At 46.7% G+C, this 15,275-nt stretch overlaps 1 long non-coding RNA gene across 1 annotated transcript in view; it reads right to left on the bottom strand.

The window, feature by feature from the left end:
* Positions 1–15,275, bottom strand: part of LOC145536975 (uncharacterized) — a 411,144-nt gene that overhangs the window by 84,886 nt on the left and 310,983 nt on the right. Inside the window, exons 136-142 of the long non-coding RNA XR_014076109.1 lie at positions 14,025–14,335; positions 11,715–12,025; positions 9,405–9,715; positions 7,095–7,405; positions 4,784–5,094; positions 2,474–2,784; positions 164–474 (exon numbers count right to left, since the gene is read on the bottom strand). This is a non-coding gene — a long non-coding RNA (uncharacterized LOC145536975). The remainder of the gene's footprint in view (positions 1–163; positions 475–2,473; positions 2,785–4,783; positions 5,095–7,094; positions 7,406–9,404; positions 9,716–11,714; positions 12,026–14,024; positions 14,336–15,275) is intronic.

Below are 15,275 nucleotides of genomic sequence, written 5' to 3'. Positions count from 1 at the left end.
CCTATTTAAGGTACTTGGCATTAGGCCAGTCCATTGCACTCTGTCACTCCTGTCACAATGGGCCCAGGCCCTACAAAGGGCAGATTCACAAGACAAGTGCCCCCATTTTCAGTGCTTGGCTCTAAGGCCCACCACAATGTTAGGAAACTGAGGCCCCGCTTACCTCCTTCCTGTGACTGGACTTCCTGGCAGCAGCTGGAGGGCTCCGTGGTCCTGGGCCCTCACTGATCAGACACTAAGCCTAGAACCTGACTGTCCACCGATCCTGCCAGATCACACAGAAAAGGTTGAGGGCCAGGCTTGAGTTCAGGTTCTGTTGTTCCTAAGTTGATCTGACCGGCCTCCACTGCTAGGCCTCGCAAGGAAGAGCAGCTCACAGCTTTGGCCTGATCAAACTGTTTCCGCACGATGGCAGTGCTGTCCCAGAAGAGAGACATCTTGTTTCAACCATTCTTCTGCCTCTGCCCTTTGAACCTGAAAAAGACACCATAAACAGACAGACACCAGGAAATATGGCTGACTTGTATTTGACTCAATTCAGAGAAACCTGGTTATATTTCTACATTTTCTTTTTGGTTTCCATTGGACAAAGGTACCCAACTTTATCACTCATCTTCTGTTTTCCAGATTTCAATTTTTACTTGATCCCTTCTTTTTTTTTTTTTTATCTCCAGCATTTTTTCAAACTATCAAACTGTTTGGAGGCATCAAGTGGCAAACCTCTGGCATCCATGCGTAAGACACAAAAGAAATTGACTATACCTAAGGACTTGCCAAACCTAGGCAACAGGCCACATGTTTATTATCTTGTCTCACTCAGATGGTAAAGCATCCGCCTGCAATGCAAGAGACCCAGGTTTGATCCACGGGTCAGGAAGATTCCCTGGAAAAGGTCCTGGCTATGCACTCCAGTATTCTGGCCTGGAGAATTCAATGGACAAGAGGAGCCTGGTGGGTCTAAAGAGTCCGTGGGGTCCAAAGAGTCAGGCACAAGTGAGGGAATAACACACACACTTCCCAAATTTGCAGGAGTCTTCATATTCTAGGCTTTGTGTGTTGAGTTGAAGAAGCCATTTGGTGAAGCTCTAGGATGACCCAGATACTTCTCATGACTGAATGCAGACAATGCCCTACTTGTAATCATACACTCTTACATGGCTATCAATTCCAATCAGATGGCACACGTGACTTTGTCTCATACTATCATCATATATAATTGGAAAAAAACAAGTATTTTCCATCTCATAAATGGCCTTAGCTAGAGGTCAGTTCAGTAGCTCAGTCGTGTCCAACTCTTTGCAACCCCACGGACTGCAGCACGCCAGGCTTTCCTTTCCATCACCAACTCCCAGAGCTTGCTCCAACTCATGTCCATGGAGTCAGTGATGCCATCCACCCATCTCATCCTCTGTCATCCCCTTCTCTTCCCACTTTCAGTCTTTCCCGCTATCAAGGTCTTGTCAAGTGAGTCAGTTCTTCGTATCAGACGACCAAAATATAGGAGTTTCAGCTTCAGCATCAGTCCCTCCAATGTATATTCGGGGTAGATTTCCTTTAGGATGGACTGGTTGGATCTCTGTGCAGTCCAAGGGACTCTCAAGAGTCTCCTGCCACACCACAGCTCAAAAGCATCAATGCTTTGATGCTCACCTGTCCTTATATTCCAACTCTCACATCCATGCATGCCTGCCAGAAAAACCATTGCTTTGACCAGACGGACCTTTGTTGGCAAAGAAATGTCTCTGTTTTTTAATATGCTGTCTAGGTTGCTCATAGCTTTACTTCCAAGGAGCAAGCGTCTTTTAATTTCATGGCTGCAGTCACCATCTGCAGTGATTTTGGAGTCCCCCAAAATAAAGTAAAGTACAGCAGTTTGCTTTCCATCTTAAAGCACAGGAAGGAAATAATGCTATCCTCCCTGGCAGGCTGCAGTCCATAGCGTCGCACAGAGTCTGACATGACTCAAGAGACTTAGCACACACCAACCCCAAAGCCAGGTCTTTGCACCGCTCCCCAGCAAGAACTGAGATAACATCAGCGTCAGGTCAGGACAAAGGTATTGACCCTGGGCGTTAGAGTGAACCTGCAAAGACACAGAAGTTCGCGGCTGGTGGGTGGGTTCAGACAATGTAGGCCTTCCACTACATTTGTGATTTTCATCCACTTGAGCATCTGCAGGCTCCTAGAAAATATTCTGACTCAAACCAGCAAGTCAGTGTATTCCCATTCCTTCCATACAGGTCCTTCTTGCTCCAAGCCATGGTACTTTATTTAGACTTTTGGTCACCCTCAACTTCGTCAATGGCATCACCTATTTAAGGTACTTGGCATTAGGCCAGTCCATTGCACTCTGTCACTCCTGTCACAATGGGCCCAGGCCCTACAAAGGGCAGATTCACAAGACAAGTGCCCCCATTTTCAGTGCTTGGCTCTAAGGCCCACCACAATGTTAGGAAACTGAGGCCCCGCTTACCTCCTTCCTGTGACTGGACTTCCTGGCAGCAGCTGGAGGGCTCCGTGGTCCTGGGCCCTCACTGATCAGACACTAAGCCTAGAACCTGACTGTCCACCGATCCTGCCAGATCACACAGAAAAGGTTGAGGGCCAGGCTTGAGTTCAGGTTCTGTTGTTCCTAAGTTGATCTGACCGGCCTCCACTGCTAGGCCTCGCAAGGAAGAGCAGCTCACAGCTTTGGCCTGATCAAACTGTTTCCGCACGATGGCAGTGCTGTCCCAGAAGAGAGACATCTTGTTTCAACCATTCTTCTGCCTCTGCCCTTTGAACCTGAAAAAGACACCATAAACAGACAGACACCAGGAAATATGGCTGACTTGTATTTGACTCAATTCAGAGAAACCTGGTTATATTTCTACATTTTCTTTTTGGTTTCCATTGGACAAAGGTACCCAACTTTATCACTCATCTTCTGTTTTCCAGATTTCAATTTTTACTTGATCCCTTCTTTTTTTTTTTTTTATCTCCAGCATTTTTTCAAACTATCAAACTGTTTGGAGGCATCAAGTGGCAAACCTCTGGCATCCATGCGTAAGACACAAAAGAAATTGACTATACCTAAGGACTTGCCAAACCTAGGCAACAGGCCACATGTTTATTATCTTGTCTCACTCAGATGGTAAAGCATCCGCCTGCAATGCAAGAGACCCAGGTTTGATCCACGGGTCAGGAAGATTCCCTGGAAAAGGTCCTGGCTATGCACTCCAGTATTCTGGCCTGGAGAATTCAATGGACAAGAGGAGCCTGGTGGGTCTAAAGAGTCCGTGGGGTCCAAAGAGTCAGGCACAACTGAGGGAATAACACACACACTTCCCAAATTTGCTGGAGTCTTCATATTCTAGGCTTTGTGTGTTGAGTTGAAGAAGCCATTTGGTGAAGCTCTAGGATGACCCAGATACTTCTCATGACTGAATGCAGACAATGCCCTACTTGTAATCATACACTCTTACATGGCTATCAATTCCAATCAGATGGCACACGTGACTTTGTCTCATACTATCATCATATATAATTGGAAAAAAACAAGTATTTTCCATCTCATAAATGGCCTTAGCTAGAGGTCAGTTCAGTAGCTCAGTCGTGTCCAACTCTTTGCAACCCCACGGACTGCAGCACGCCAGGCTTTCCTTTCCATCACCAACTCCCAGAGCTTGCTCCAACTCATGTCCGTGGAGTCAGTGATGCCATCCACCCATCTCATCCTCTGTCATCCCCTTCTCTTCCCACTTTCAGTCTTTCCCGCTATCAAGGTCTTGTCAAGTGAGTCAGTTCTTCGTATCAGACGACCAAAATATAGGAGTTTCAGCTTCAGCATCAGTCCCTCCAATGTATATTCGGGGTAGATTTCCTTTAGGATGGACTGGTTGGATCTCTGTGCAGTCCAAGGGACTCTCAAGAGTCTCCTGCCACACCACAGCTCAAAAGCATCAATGCTTTGATGCTCACCTGTCCTTATATTCCAACTCTCACATCCATGCATGCCTGCCAGAAAAACCATTGCTTTGACCAGACGGACCTTTGTTGGCAAAGAAATGTCTCTGTTTTTTAATATGCTGTCTAGGTTGCTCATAGCTTTACTTCCAAGGAGCAAGCGTCTTTTAATTTCATGGCTGCAGTCACCATCTGCAGTGATTTTGGAGTCCCCCAAAATAAAGTAAAGTACAGCAGTTTGCTTTCCATCTTAAAGCACAGGAAGGAAATAATGCTATCCTCCCTGGCAGGCTGCAGTCCATAGCGTCGCACAGAGTCTGACATGACTCAAGAGACTTAGCACACACCAACCCCAAAGCCAGGTCTTTGCCCCGCTCCCCTGCAAGAACTGAGATAACATCAGCGTCAGGTCAGGACAAAGGTATTGACCCTGGGCTTTAGAGTGAACCTGCAAAGACACAGAAGTTCGCGGCTGGTGGGTGGGTTCAGACAATGTAGGCCTTCCACTACATTTGTGATTTTCATCCACTTGAGCATCTGCAGGCTCCTAGAAAATATTCTGACTCAAACCAGCAAGTCAGTGTATTCCCATTCCTTCCATACAGGTCCTTCTTGCTCCAAGCCATGGTACTTTATTTAGACTTTTGGTCACCCTCAACTTCGTCAATGGCATCACCTATTTAAGGTACTTGGCATTAGGCCAGTCCATTGCACTCTGTCACTCCTGTCACAATGGGCCCAGGCCCTACAAAGGGCAGATTCACAAGACAAGTGCCCCCATTTTCAGTGCTTGGCTCTAAGGCCCACCACAATGTTAGGAAACTGAGGCCCCGCTTACCTCCTTCCTGTGACTGGACTTCCTGGCAGCAGCTGGAGGGCTCCGTGGTCCTGGGCCCTCACTGATCAGACACTAAGCCTAGAACCTGACTGTCCACCGATCCTGCCAGATCACACAGAAAAGGTTGAGGGCCAGGCTTGAGTTCAGGTTCTGTTGTTCCTAAGTTGATCTGACCGGCCTCCACTGCTAGGCCTCGCAAGGAAGAGCAGCTCACAGCTTTGGCCTGATCAAACTGTTTCCGCACGATGGCAGTGCTGTCCCAGAAGAGAGACATCTTGTTTCAACCATTCTTCTGCCTCTGCCCTTTGAACCTGAAAAAGACACCATAAACAGACAGACACCAGGAAATATGGCTGACTTGTATTTGACTCAATTCAGAGAAACCTGGTTATATTTCTACATTTTCTTTTTGGTTTCCATTGGACAAAGGTACCCAACTTTATCACTCATCTTCTGTTTTCCAGATTTCAATTTTTACTTGATCCCTTCTTTTTTTTTTTTTTTATCTCCAGCATTTTTTCAAACTATCAAACTGTTTGGAGGCATCAAGTGGCAAACCTCTGGCATCCATGCGTAAGACACAAAAGAAATTGACTATACCTAAGGACTTGCCAAACCTAGGCAACAGGCCACATGTTTATTATCTTGTCTCACTCAGATGGTAAAGCATCCGCCTGCAATGCAAGAGACCCAGGTTTGATCCACGGGTCAGGAAGATTCCCTGGAAAAGGTCCTGGCTATGCACTCCAGTATTCTGGCCTGGAGAATTCAATGGACAAGAGGAGCCTGGTGGGTCTAAAGAGTCCGTGGGGTCCAAAGAGTCAGGCACAACTGAGGGAATAACACACACACTTCCCAAATTTGCTGGAGTCTTCATATTGTAGGCTTTGTGTGTTGAGTTGAAGAAGCCATTTGGTGAAGCTCTAGGATGACCCAGATACTTCTCATGACTGAATGCAGACAATGCCCTACTTGTAATCATACACTCTTACATGGCTATCAATTCCAATCAGATGGCACACGTGACTTTGTCTCATACTATCATCATATATAATTGGAAAAAAACAAGTATTTTCCATCTCATAAATGGCCTTAGCTAGAGGTCAGTTCAGTAGCTCAGTCGTGTCCAACTCTTTGCAACCCCACGGACTGCAGCACGCCAGGCTTTCCTTTCCATCACCAACTCCCAGAGCTTGCTCCAACTCATGTCCGTGGAGTCAGTGATGCCATCCACCCATCTCATCCTCTGTCATCCCCTTCTCTTCCCACTTTCAGTCTTTCCCGCTATCAAGGTCTTGTCAAGTGAGTCAGTTCTTCGTATCAGACGACCAAAATATTGGAGTTTCAGCTTCAGCATCAGTCCCTCCAATGTATATTCGGGGTAGATTTCCTTTAGGATGGACTGGTTGGATCTCTGTGCAGTCCAAGGGACTCTCAAGAGTCTCCTGCCACACCACAGCTCAAAAGCATCAATGCTTTGATGCTCACCTGTCCTTATATTCCAACTCTCACATCCATGCATGCCTGCCAGAAAAACCATTGCTTTGACCAGACGGACCTTTGTTGGCAAAGAAATGTCTCTGTTTTTTAATATGCTGTCTAGGTTGCTCATAGCTTTACTTCCAAGGAGCAAGCGTCTTTTAATTTCATGGCTGCAGTCACCATCTGCAGTGATTTTGGAGTCCCCCAAAATAAAGTAAAGTACAGCAGTTTGCTTTCCATCTTAAAGCACAGGAAGGAAATAATGCTATCCTCCCTGGCAGGCTGCAGTCCATAGCGTCGCACAGAGTCTGACATGACTCAAGAGACTTAGCACACACCAACCCCAAAGCCAGGTCTTTGCCCCGCTCCCCTGCAAGAACTGAGATAACATCAGCGTCAGGTCAGGACAAAGGTATTGACCCTGGGCTTTAGAGTGAACCTGCAAAGACACAGAAGTTCGCGGCTGGTGGGTGGGTTCAGACAATGTAGGCCTTCCACTACATTTGTGATTTTCATCCACTTGAGCATCTGCAGGCTCCTAGAAAATATTCTGACTCAAACCAGCAAGTCAGTGTATTCCCATTCCTTCCATACAGGTCCTTCTTGCTCCAAGCCATGGTACTTTATTTAGACTTTTGGTCACCCTCAACTTCGTCAATGGCATCACCTATTTAAGGTACTTGGCATTAGGCCAGTCCATTGCACTCTGTCACTCCTGTCACAATGGGCCCAGGCCCTACAAAGGGCAGATTCACAAGACAAGTGCCCCCATTTTCAGTGCTTGGCTCTAAGGCCCACCACAATGTTAGGAAACTGAGGCCCCGCTTACCTCCTTCCTGTGACTGGACTTCCTGGCAGCAGCTGGAGGGCTCCGTGGTCCTGGGCCCTCACTGATCAGACACTAAGCCTAGAACCTGACTGTCCACCGATCCTGCCAGATCACACAGAAAAGGTTGAGGGCCAGGCTTGAGTTCAGGTTCTGTTGTTCCTAAGTTGATCTGACCGGCCTCCACTGCTAGGCCTCGCAAGGAAGAGCAGCTCACAGCTTTGGCCTGATCAAACTGTTTCCGCACGATGGCAGTGCTGTCCCAGAAGAGAGACATCTTGTTTCAACCATTCTTCTGCCTCTGCCCTTTGAACCTGAAAAAGACACCATAAACAGACAGACACCAGGAAATATGGCTGACTTGTATTTGACTCAATTCAGAGAAACCTGGTTATATTTCTACATTTTCTTTTTGGTTTCCATTGGACAAAGGTACCCAACTTTATCACTCATCTTCTGTTTTCCAGATTTCAATTTTTACTTGATCCCTTCTTTTTTTTTTTTTTATCTCCAGCATTTTTTCAAACTATCAAACTGTTTGGAGGCATCAAGTGGCAAACCTCTGGCATCCATGCGTAAGACACAAAAGAAATTGACTATACCTAAGGACTTGCCAAACCTAGGCAACAGGCCACATGTTTATTATCTTGTCTCACTCAGATGGTAAAGCATCCGCCTGCAATGCAAGAGACCCAGGTTTGATCCACGGGTCAGGAAGATTCCCTGGAAAAGGTCCTGGCTATGCCCTCCAGTATTCTGGCCTGGAGAATTCAATGGACAAGAGGAGCCTGGTGGGTCTAAAGAGTCCGTGGGGTCCAAAGAGTCAGGCACAACTGAGGGAATAACACACACACTTCCCAAATTTGCTGGAGTCTTCATATTCTAGGCTTTGTGTGTTGAGTTGAAGAAGCCATTTGGTGAAGCTCTAGGATGACCCAGATACTTCTCATGACTGAATGCAGACAATGCCCTACTTGTAATCATACACTCTTACATGGCTATCAATTCCAATCAGATGGCACACGTGACTTTGTCTCATACTATCATCATATATAATTGGAAAAAAACAAGTATTTTCCATCTCATAAATGGCCTTAGCTAGAGGTCAGTTCAGTAGCTCAGTCGTGTCCAACTCTTTGCAACCCCACGGACTGCAGCACGCCAGGCTTTCCTTTCCATCACCAACTCCCAGAGCTTGCTCCAACTCATGTCCGTGGAGTCAGTGATGCCATCCACCCATCTCATCCTCTGTCATCCCCTTCTCTTCCCACTTTCAGTCTTTCCCGCTATCAAGGTCTTGTCAAGTGAGTCAGTTCTTCGTATCAGACGACCAAAATATAGGAGTTTCAGCTTCAGCATGAGTCCCTCCAATGTATATTCGGGGTAGATTTCCTTTAGGATGGACTGGTTGGATCTCTGTGCAGTCCAAGGGACTCTCAAGAGTCTCCTGCCACACCACAGCTCAAAAGCATCAATGCTTTGATGCTCACCTGTCCTTATATTCCAACTCTCACATCCATGCATGCCTGCCAGAAAAACCATTGCTTTGACCAGACGGACCTTTGTTGGCAAAGAAATGTCTCTGTTTTTTAATATGCTGTCTAGGTTGCTCATAGCTTTACTTCCAAGGAGCAAGCGTCTTTTAATTTCATGGCTGCAGTCACCATCTGCAGTGATTTTGGAGTCCCCCCAAATAAAGTAAAGTACAGCAGTTTGCTTTCCATCTTAAAGCACAGGAAGGAAATAATGCTATCCTCCCTGGCAGGCTGCAGTCCATAGCGTCGCACAGAGTCTGACATGACTCAAGAGACTTAGCACACACCAACCCCAAAGCCAGGTCTTTGCCCCGCTCCCCTGCAAGAACTGAGATAACATCAGCGTCAGGTCAGGACAAAGGTATTGACCCTGGGCTTTAGAGTGAACCTGCAAAGACACAGAAGTTCGCGGCTGGTGGGTGGGTTCAGACAATGTAGGCCTTCCACTACATTTGTGATTTTCATCCACTTGAGCATCTGCAGGCTCCTAGAAAATATTCTGACTCAAACCAGCAAGTCAGTGTATTCCCATTCCTTCCATACAGGTCCTTCTTGCTCCAAGCCATGGTACTTTATTTAGACTTTTGGTCACCCTCAACTTCGTCAATGGCATCACCTATTTAAGGTACTTGGCATTAGGCCAGTCCATTGCACTCTGTCACTCCTGTCACAATGGGCCCAGGCCCTACAAAGGGCAGATTCACAAGACAAGTGCCCCCATTTTCAGTGCTTGGCTCTAAGGCCCACCACAATGTTAGGAAACTGAGGCCCCGCTTACCTCCTTCCTGTGACTGGACTTCCTGGCAGCAGCTGGAGGGCTCCGTGGTCCTGGGCCCTCACTGATCAGACACTAAGCCTAGAACCTGACTGTCCACCGATCCTGCCAGATCACACAGAAAAGGTTGAGGGCCAGGCTTGAGTTCAGGTTCTGTTGTTCCTAAGTTGATCTGACCGGCCTCCACTGCTAGGCCTCGCAAGGAAGAGCAGCTCACAGCTTTGGCCTGATCAAACTGTTTCCGCACGATGGCAGTGCTGTCCCAGAAGAGAGACATCTTGTTTCAACCATTCTTCTGCCTCTGCCCTTTGAACCTGAAAAAGACACCATAAACAGACAGACACCAGGAAATATGGCTGACTTGTATTTGACTCAATTCAGAGAAACCTGGTTATATTTCTACATTTTCTTTTTGGTTTCCATTGGACAAAGGTACCCAACTTTATCACTCATCTTCTGTTTTCCAGATTTCAATTTTTACTTGATCCCTTCTTTTTTTTTTTTTTATCTCCAGCATTTTTTCAAACTATCAAACTGTTTGGAGGCATCAAGTGGCAAACCTCTGGCATCCATGCGTAAGACACAAAAGAAATTGACTATACCTAAGGACTTGCCAAACCTAGGCAACAGGCCACATGTTTATTATCTTGTCTCACTCAGATGGTAAAGCATCCGCCTGCAATGCAAGAGACCCAGGTTTGATCCACGGGTCAGGAAGATTCCCTGGAAAAGGTCCTGGCTATGCCCTCCAGTATTCTGGCCTGGAGAATTCAATGGACAAGAGGAGCCTGGTGGGTCTAAAGAGTCCGTGGGGTCCAAAGAGTCAGGCACAACTGAGGGAATAACACACACACTTCCCAAATTTGCTGGAGTCTTCATATTCTAGGCTTTGTGTGTTGAGTTGAAGAAGCCATTTGGTGAAGCTCTAGGATGACCCAGATACTTCTCATGACTGAATGCAGACAATGCCCTACTTGTAATCATACACTCTTACATGGCTATCAATTCCAATCAGATGGCACACGTGACTTTGTCTCATACTATCATCATATATAATTGGAAAAAAACAAGTATTTTCCATCTCATAAATGGCCTTAGCTAGAGGTCAGTTCAGTAGCTCAGTCGTGTCCAACTCTTTGCAACCCCACGGACTGCAGCACGCCAGGCTTTCCTTTCCATCACCAACTCCCAGAGCTTGCTCCAACTCATGTCCGTGGAGTCAGTGATGCCATCCACCCATCTCATCCTCTGTCATCCCCTTCTCTTCCCACTTTCAGTCTTTCCCGCTATCAAGGTCTTGTCAAGTGAGTCAGTTCTTCGTATCAGACGACCAAAATATAGGAGTTTCAGCTTCAGCATGAGTCCCTCCAATGTATATTCGGGGTAGATTTCCTTTAGGATGGACTGGTTGGATCTCTGTGCAGTCCAAGGGACTCTCAAGAGTCTCCTGCCACACCACAGCTCAAAAGCATCAATGCTTTGATGCTCACCTGTCCTTATATTCCAACTCTCACATCCATGCATGCCTGCCAGAAAAACCATTGCTTTGACCAGACGGACCTTTGTTGGCAAAGAAATGTCTCTGTTTTTTAATATGCTGTCTAGGTTGCTCATAGCTTTACTTCCAAGGAGCAAGCGTCTTTTAATTTCATGGCTGCAGTCACCATCTGCAGTGATTTTGGAGTCCCCCCAAATAAAGTAAAGTACAGCAGTTTGCTTTCCATCTTAAAGCACAGGAAGGAAATAATGCTATCCTCCCTGGCAGGCTGCAGTCCATAGCGTCGCACAGAGTCTGACATGACTCAAGAGACTTAGCACACACCAACCCCAAAGCCAGGTCTTTGCCCCGCTCCCCTGCAAGAACTGAGATAACATCAGCGTCAGGTCAGGACAAAGGTATTGACCCTGGGCTTTAGAGTGAACCTGCAAAGACACAGAAGTTCGCGGCTGGTGGGTGGGTTCAGACAATGTAGGCCTTCCACTACATTTGTGATTTTCATCCACTTGAGCATCTGCAGGCTCCTAGAAAATATTCTGACTCAAACCAGCAAGTCAGTGTATTCCCATTCCTTCCATACAGGTCCTTCTTGCTCCAAGCCATGGTACTTTATTTAGACTTTTGGTCACCCTCAACTTCGTCAATGGCATCACCTATTTAAGGTACTTGGCATTAGGCCAGTCCATTGCACTCTGTCACTCCTGTCACAATGGGCCCAGGCCCTACAAAGGGCAGATTCACAAGACAAGTGCCCCCATTTTCAGTGCTTGGCTCTAAGGCCCACCACAATGTTAGGAAACTGAGGCCCCGCTTACCTCCTTCCTGTGACTGGACTTCCTGGCAGCAGCTGGAGGGCTCCGTGGTCCTGGGCCCTCACTGATCAGACACTAAGCCTAGAACCTGACTGTCCACCGATCCTGCCAGATCACACAGAAAAGGTTGAGGGCCAGGCTTGAGTTCAGGTTCTGTTGTTCCTAAGTTGATCTGACCGGCCTCCACTGCTAGGCCTCGCAAGGAAGAGCAGCTCACAGCTTTGGCCTGATCAAACTGTTTCCGCACGATGGCAGTGCTGTCCCAGAAGAGAGACATCTTGTTTCAACCATTCTTCTGCCTCTGCCCTTTGAACCTGAAAAAGACACCATAAACAGACAGACACCAGGAAATATGGCTGACTTGTATTTGACTCAATTCAGAGAAACCTGGTTATATTTCTACATTTTCTTTTTGGTTTCCATTGGACAAAGGTACCCAACTTTATCACTCATCTTCTGTTTTCCAGATTTCAATTTTTACTTGATCCCTTCTTTTTTTTTTTTTTATCTCCAGCATTTTTTCAAACTATCAAACTGTTTGGAGGCATCAAGTGGCAAACCTCTGGCATCCATGCGTAAGACACAAAAGAAATTGACTATACCTAAGGACTTGCCAAACCTAGGCAACAGGCCACATGTTTATTATCTTGTCTCACTCAGATGGTAAAGCATCCGCCTGCAATGCAAGAGACCCAGGTTTGATCCACGGGTCAGGAAGATTCCCTGGAAAAGGTCCTGGCTATGCACTCCAGTATTCTGGCCTGGAGAATTCAATGGACAAGAGGAGCCTGGTGGGTCTAAAGAGTCCGTGGGGTCCAAAGAGTCAGGCACAACTGAGGGAATAACACACACACTTCCCAAATTTGCTGGAGTCTTCATATTCTAGGCTTTGTGTGTTGAGTTGAAGAAGCCATTTGGTGAAGCTCTAGGATGACCCAGATACTTCTCATGACTGAATGCAGACAATGCCCTACTTGTAATCATACACTCTTACATGGCTATCAATTCCAATCAGATGGCACACGTGACTTTGTCTCATACTATCATCATATATAATTGGAAAAAAACAAGTATTTTCCATCTCATAAATGGCCTTAGCTAGAGGTCAGTTCAGTAGCTCAGTCGTGTCCAACTCTTTGCAACCCCACGGACTGCAGCACGCCAGGCTTTCCTTTCCATCACCAACTCCCAGAGCTTGCTCCAACTCATGTCCGTGGAGTCAGTGATGCCATCCACCCATCTCATCCTCTGTCATCCCCTTCTCTTCCCACTTTCAGTCTTTCCCGCTATCAAGGTCTTGTCAAGTGAGTCAGTTCTTCGTATCAGACGACCAAAATATAGGAGTTTCAGCTTCAGCATCAGTCCCTCCAATGTATATTCGGGGTAGATTTCCTTTAGGATGGACTGGTTGGATCTCTGTGCAGTCCAAGGGACTCTCAAGAGTCTCCTGCCACACCACAGCTCAAAAGCATCAATGCTTTGATGCTCACCTGTCCTTATATTCCAACTCTCACATCCATGCATGCCTGCCAGAAAAACCATTGCTTTGACCAGACGGACCTTTGTTGGCAAAGAAATGTCTCTGTTTTTTAATATGCTGTCTAGGTTGCTCATAGCTTTACTTCCAAGGAGCAAGCGTCTTTTAATTTCATGGCTGCAGTCACCATCTGCAGTGATTTTGGAGTCCCCCCAAATAAAGTAAAGTACAGCAGTTTGCTTTCCATCTTAAAGCACAGGAAGGAAATAATGCTATCCTCCCTGGCAGGCTGCAGTCCATAGCGTCGCACAGAGTCTGACATGACTCAAGAGACTTAGCACACACCAACCCCAAAGCCAGGTCTTTGCCCCGCTCCCCTGCAAGAACTGAGATAACATCAGCGTCAGGTCAGGACAAAGGTATTGACCCTGGGCTTTAGAGTGAACCTGCAAAGACACAGAAGTTCGCGGCTGGTGGGTGGGTTCAGACAATGTAGGCCTTCCACTACATTTGTGATTTTCATCCACTTGAGCATCTGCAGGCTCCTAGAAAATATTCTGACTCAAACCAGCAAGTCAGTGTATTCCCATTCCTTCCATACAGGTCCTTCTTGCTCCAAGCCATGGTACTTTATTTAGACTTTTGGTCACCCTCAACTTCGTCAATGGCATCACCTATTTAAGGTACTTGGCATTAGGCCAGTCCATTGCACTCTGTCACTCCTGTCACAATGGGCCCAGGCCCTACAAAGGGCAGATTCACAAGACAAGTGCCCCCATTTTCAGTGCTTGGCTCTAAGGCCCACCACAATGTTAGGAAACTGAGGCCCCGCTTACCTCCTTCCTGTGACTGGACTTCCTGGCAGCAGCTGGAGGGCTCCGTGGTCCTGGGCCCTCACTGATCAGACACTAAGCCTAGAACCTGACTGTCCACCGATCCTGCCAGATCACACAGAAAAGGTTGAGGGCCAGGCTTGAGTTCAGGTTCTGTTGTTCCTAAGTTGATCTGACCGGCCTCCACTGCTAGGCCTCGCAAGGAAGAGCAGCTCACAGCTTTGGCCTGATCAAACTGTTTCCGCACGATGGCAGTGCTGTCCCAGAAGAGAGACATCTTGTTTCAACCATTCTTCTGCCTCTGCCCTTTGAACCTGAAAAAGACACCATAAACAGACAGACACCAGGAAATATGGCTGACTTGTATTTGACTCAATTCAGAGAAACCTGGTTATATTTCTACATTTTCTTTTTGGTTTCCATTGGACAAAGGTACCCAACTTTATCACTCATCTTCTGTTTTCCAGATTTCAATTTTTACTTGATCCCTTCTTTTTTTTTTTTTTATCTCCAGCATTTTTTCAAACTATCAAACTGTTTGGAGGCATCAAGTGGCAAACCTCTGGCATCCATGCGTAAGACACAAAAGAAATTGACTATACCTAAGGACTTGCCAAACCTAGGCAACAGGCCACATGTTTATTATCTTGTCTCACTCAGATGGTAAAGCATCCGCCTGCAATGCAAGAGACCCAGGTTTGATCCACGGGTCAGGAAGATTCCCTGGAAAAGGTCCTGGCTATGCACTCCAGTATTCTGGCCTGGAGAATTCAATGGACAAGAGGAGCCTGGTGGGTCTAAAGAGTCCGTGGGGTCCAAAGAGTCAGGCACAACTGAGGGAATAACACACACACTTCCCAAATTTGCTGGAGTCTTCATATTCTAGGCTTTGTGTGTTGAGTTGAAGAAGCCATTTGGTGAAGCTCTAGGATGACCCAGATACTTCTCATGACTGAATGCAGACAATGCCCTACTTGTAATCATACACTCTTACATGGCTATCAATTCCAATCAGATGGCACACGTGACTTTGTCTCATACTATCATCATATATAATTGGAAAAAAACAAGTATTTTCCATCTCATAAATGGCCTTAGCTAGAGGTCAGTTCAGTAGCTCAGTCGTGTCCAACTCTTTGCAACCCCACGGACTGCAGCACGCCAGGCTTTCCTTTCCATCACCAACTCCCAGAGCTTGCTCCAACTCATGTCCGTGGAGTCAGTGATGCCATCCACCCATCTCATCCTCTGTCA

The sequence above is a fragment of the Giraffa tippelskirchi genome, chromosome X (genome assembly GCF_054371585.1).
Source record: "Giraffa tippelskirchi isolate mGirTip1 chromosome X, T2T-mGirTip1v1.2.pri, whole genome shotgun sequence".
NCBI classification, from domain to species: Eukaryota; Metazoa; Chordata; class Mammalia; order Artiodactyla; family Giraffidae; genus Giraffa; species Giraffa tippelskirchi.
The sequence above is the reverse complement of the archived record's forward strand: the minus strand, read 5'-3'. Positions and strand labels throughout refer to the sequence as shown.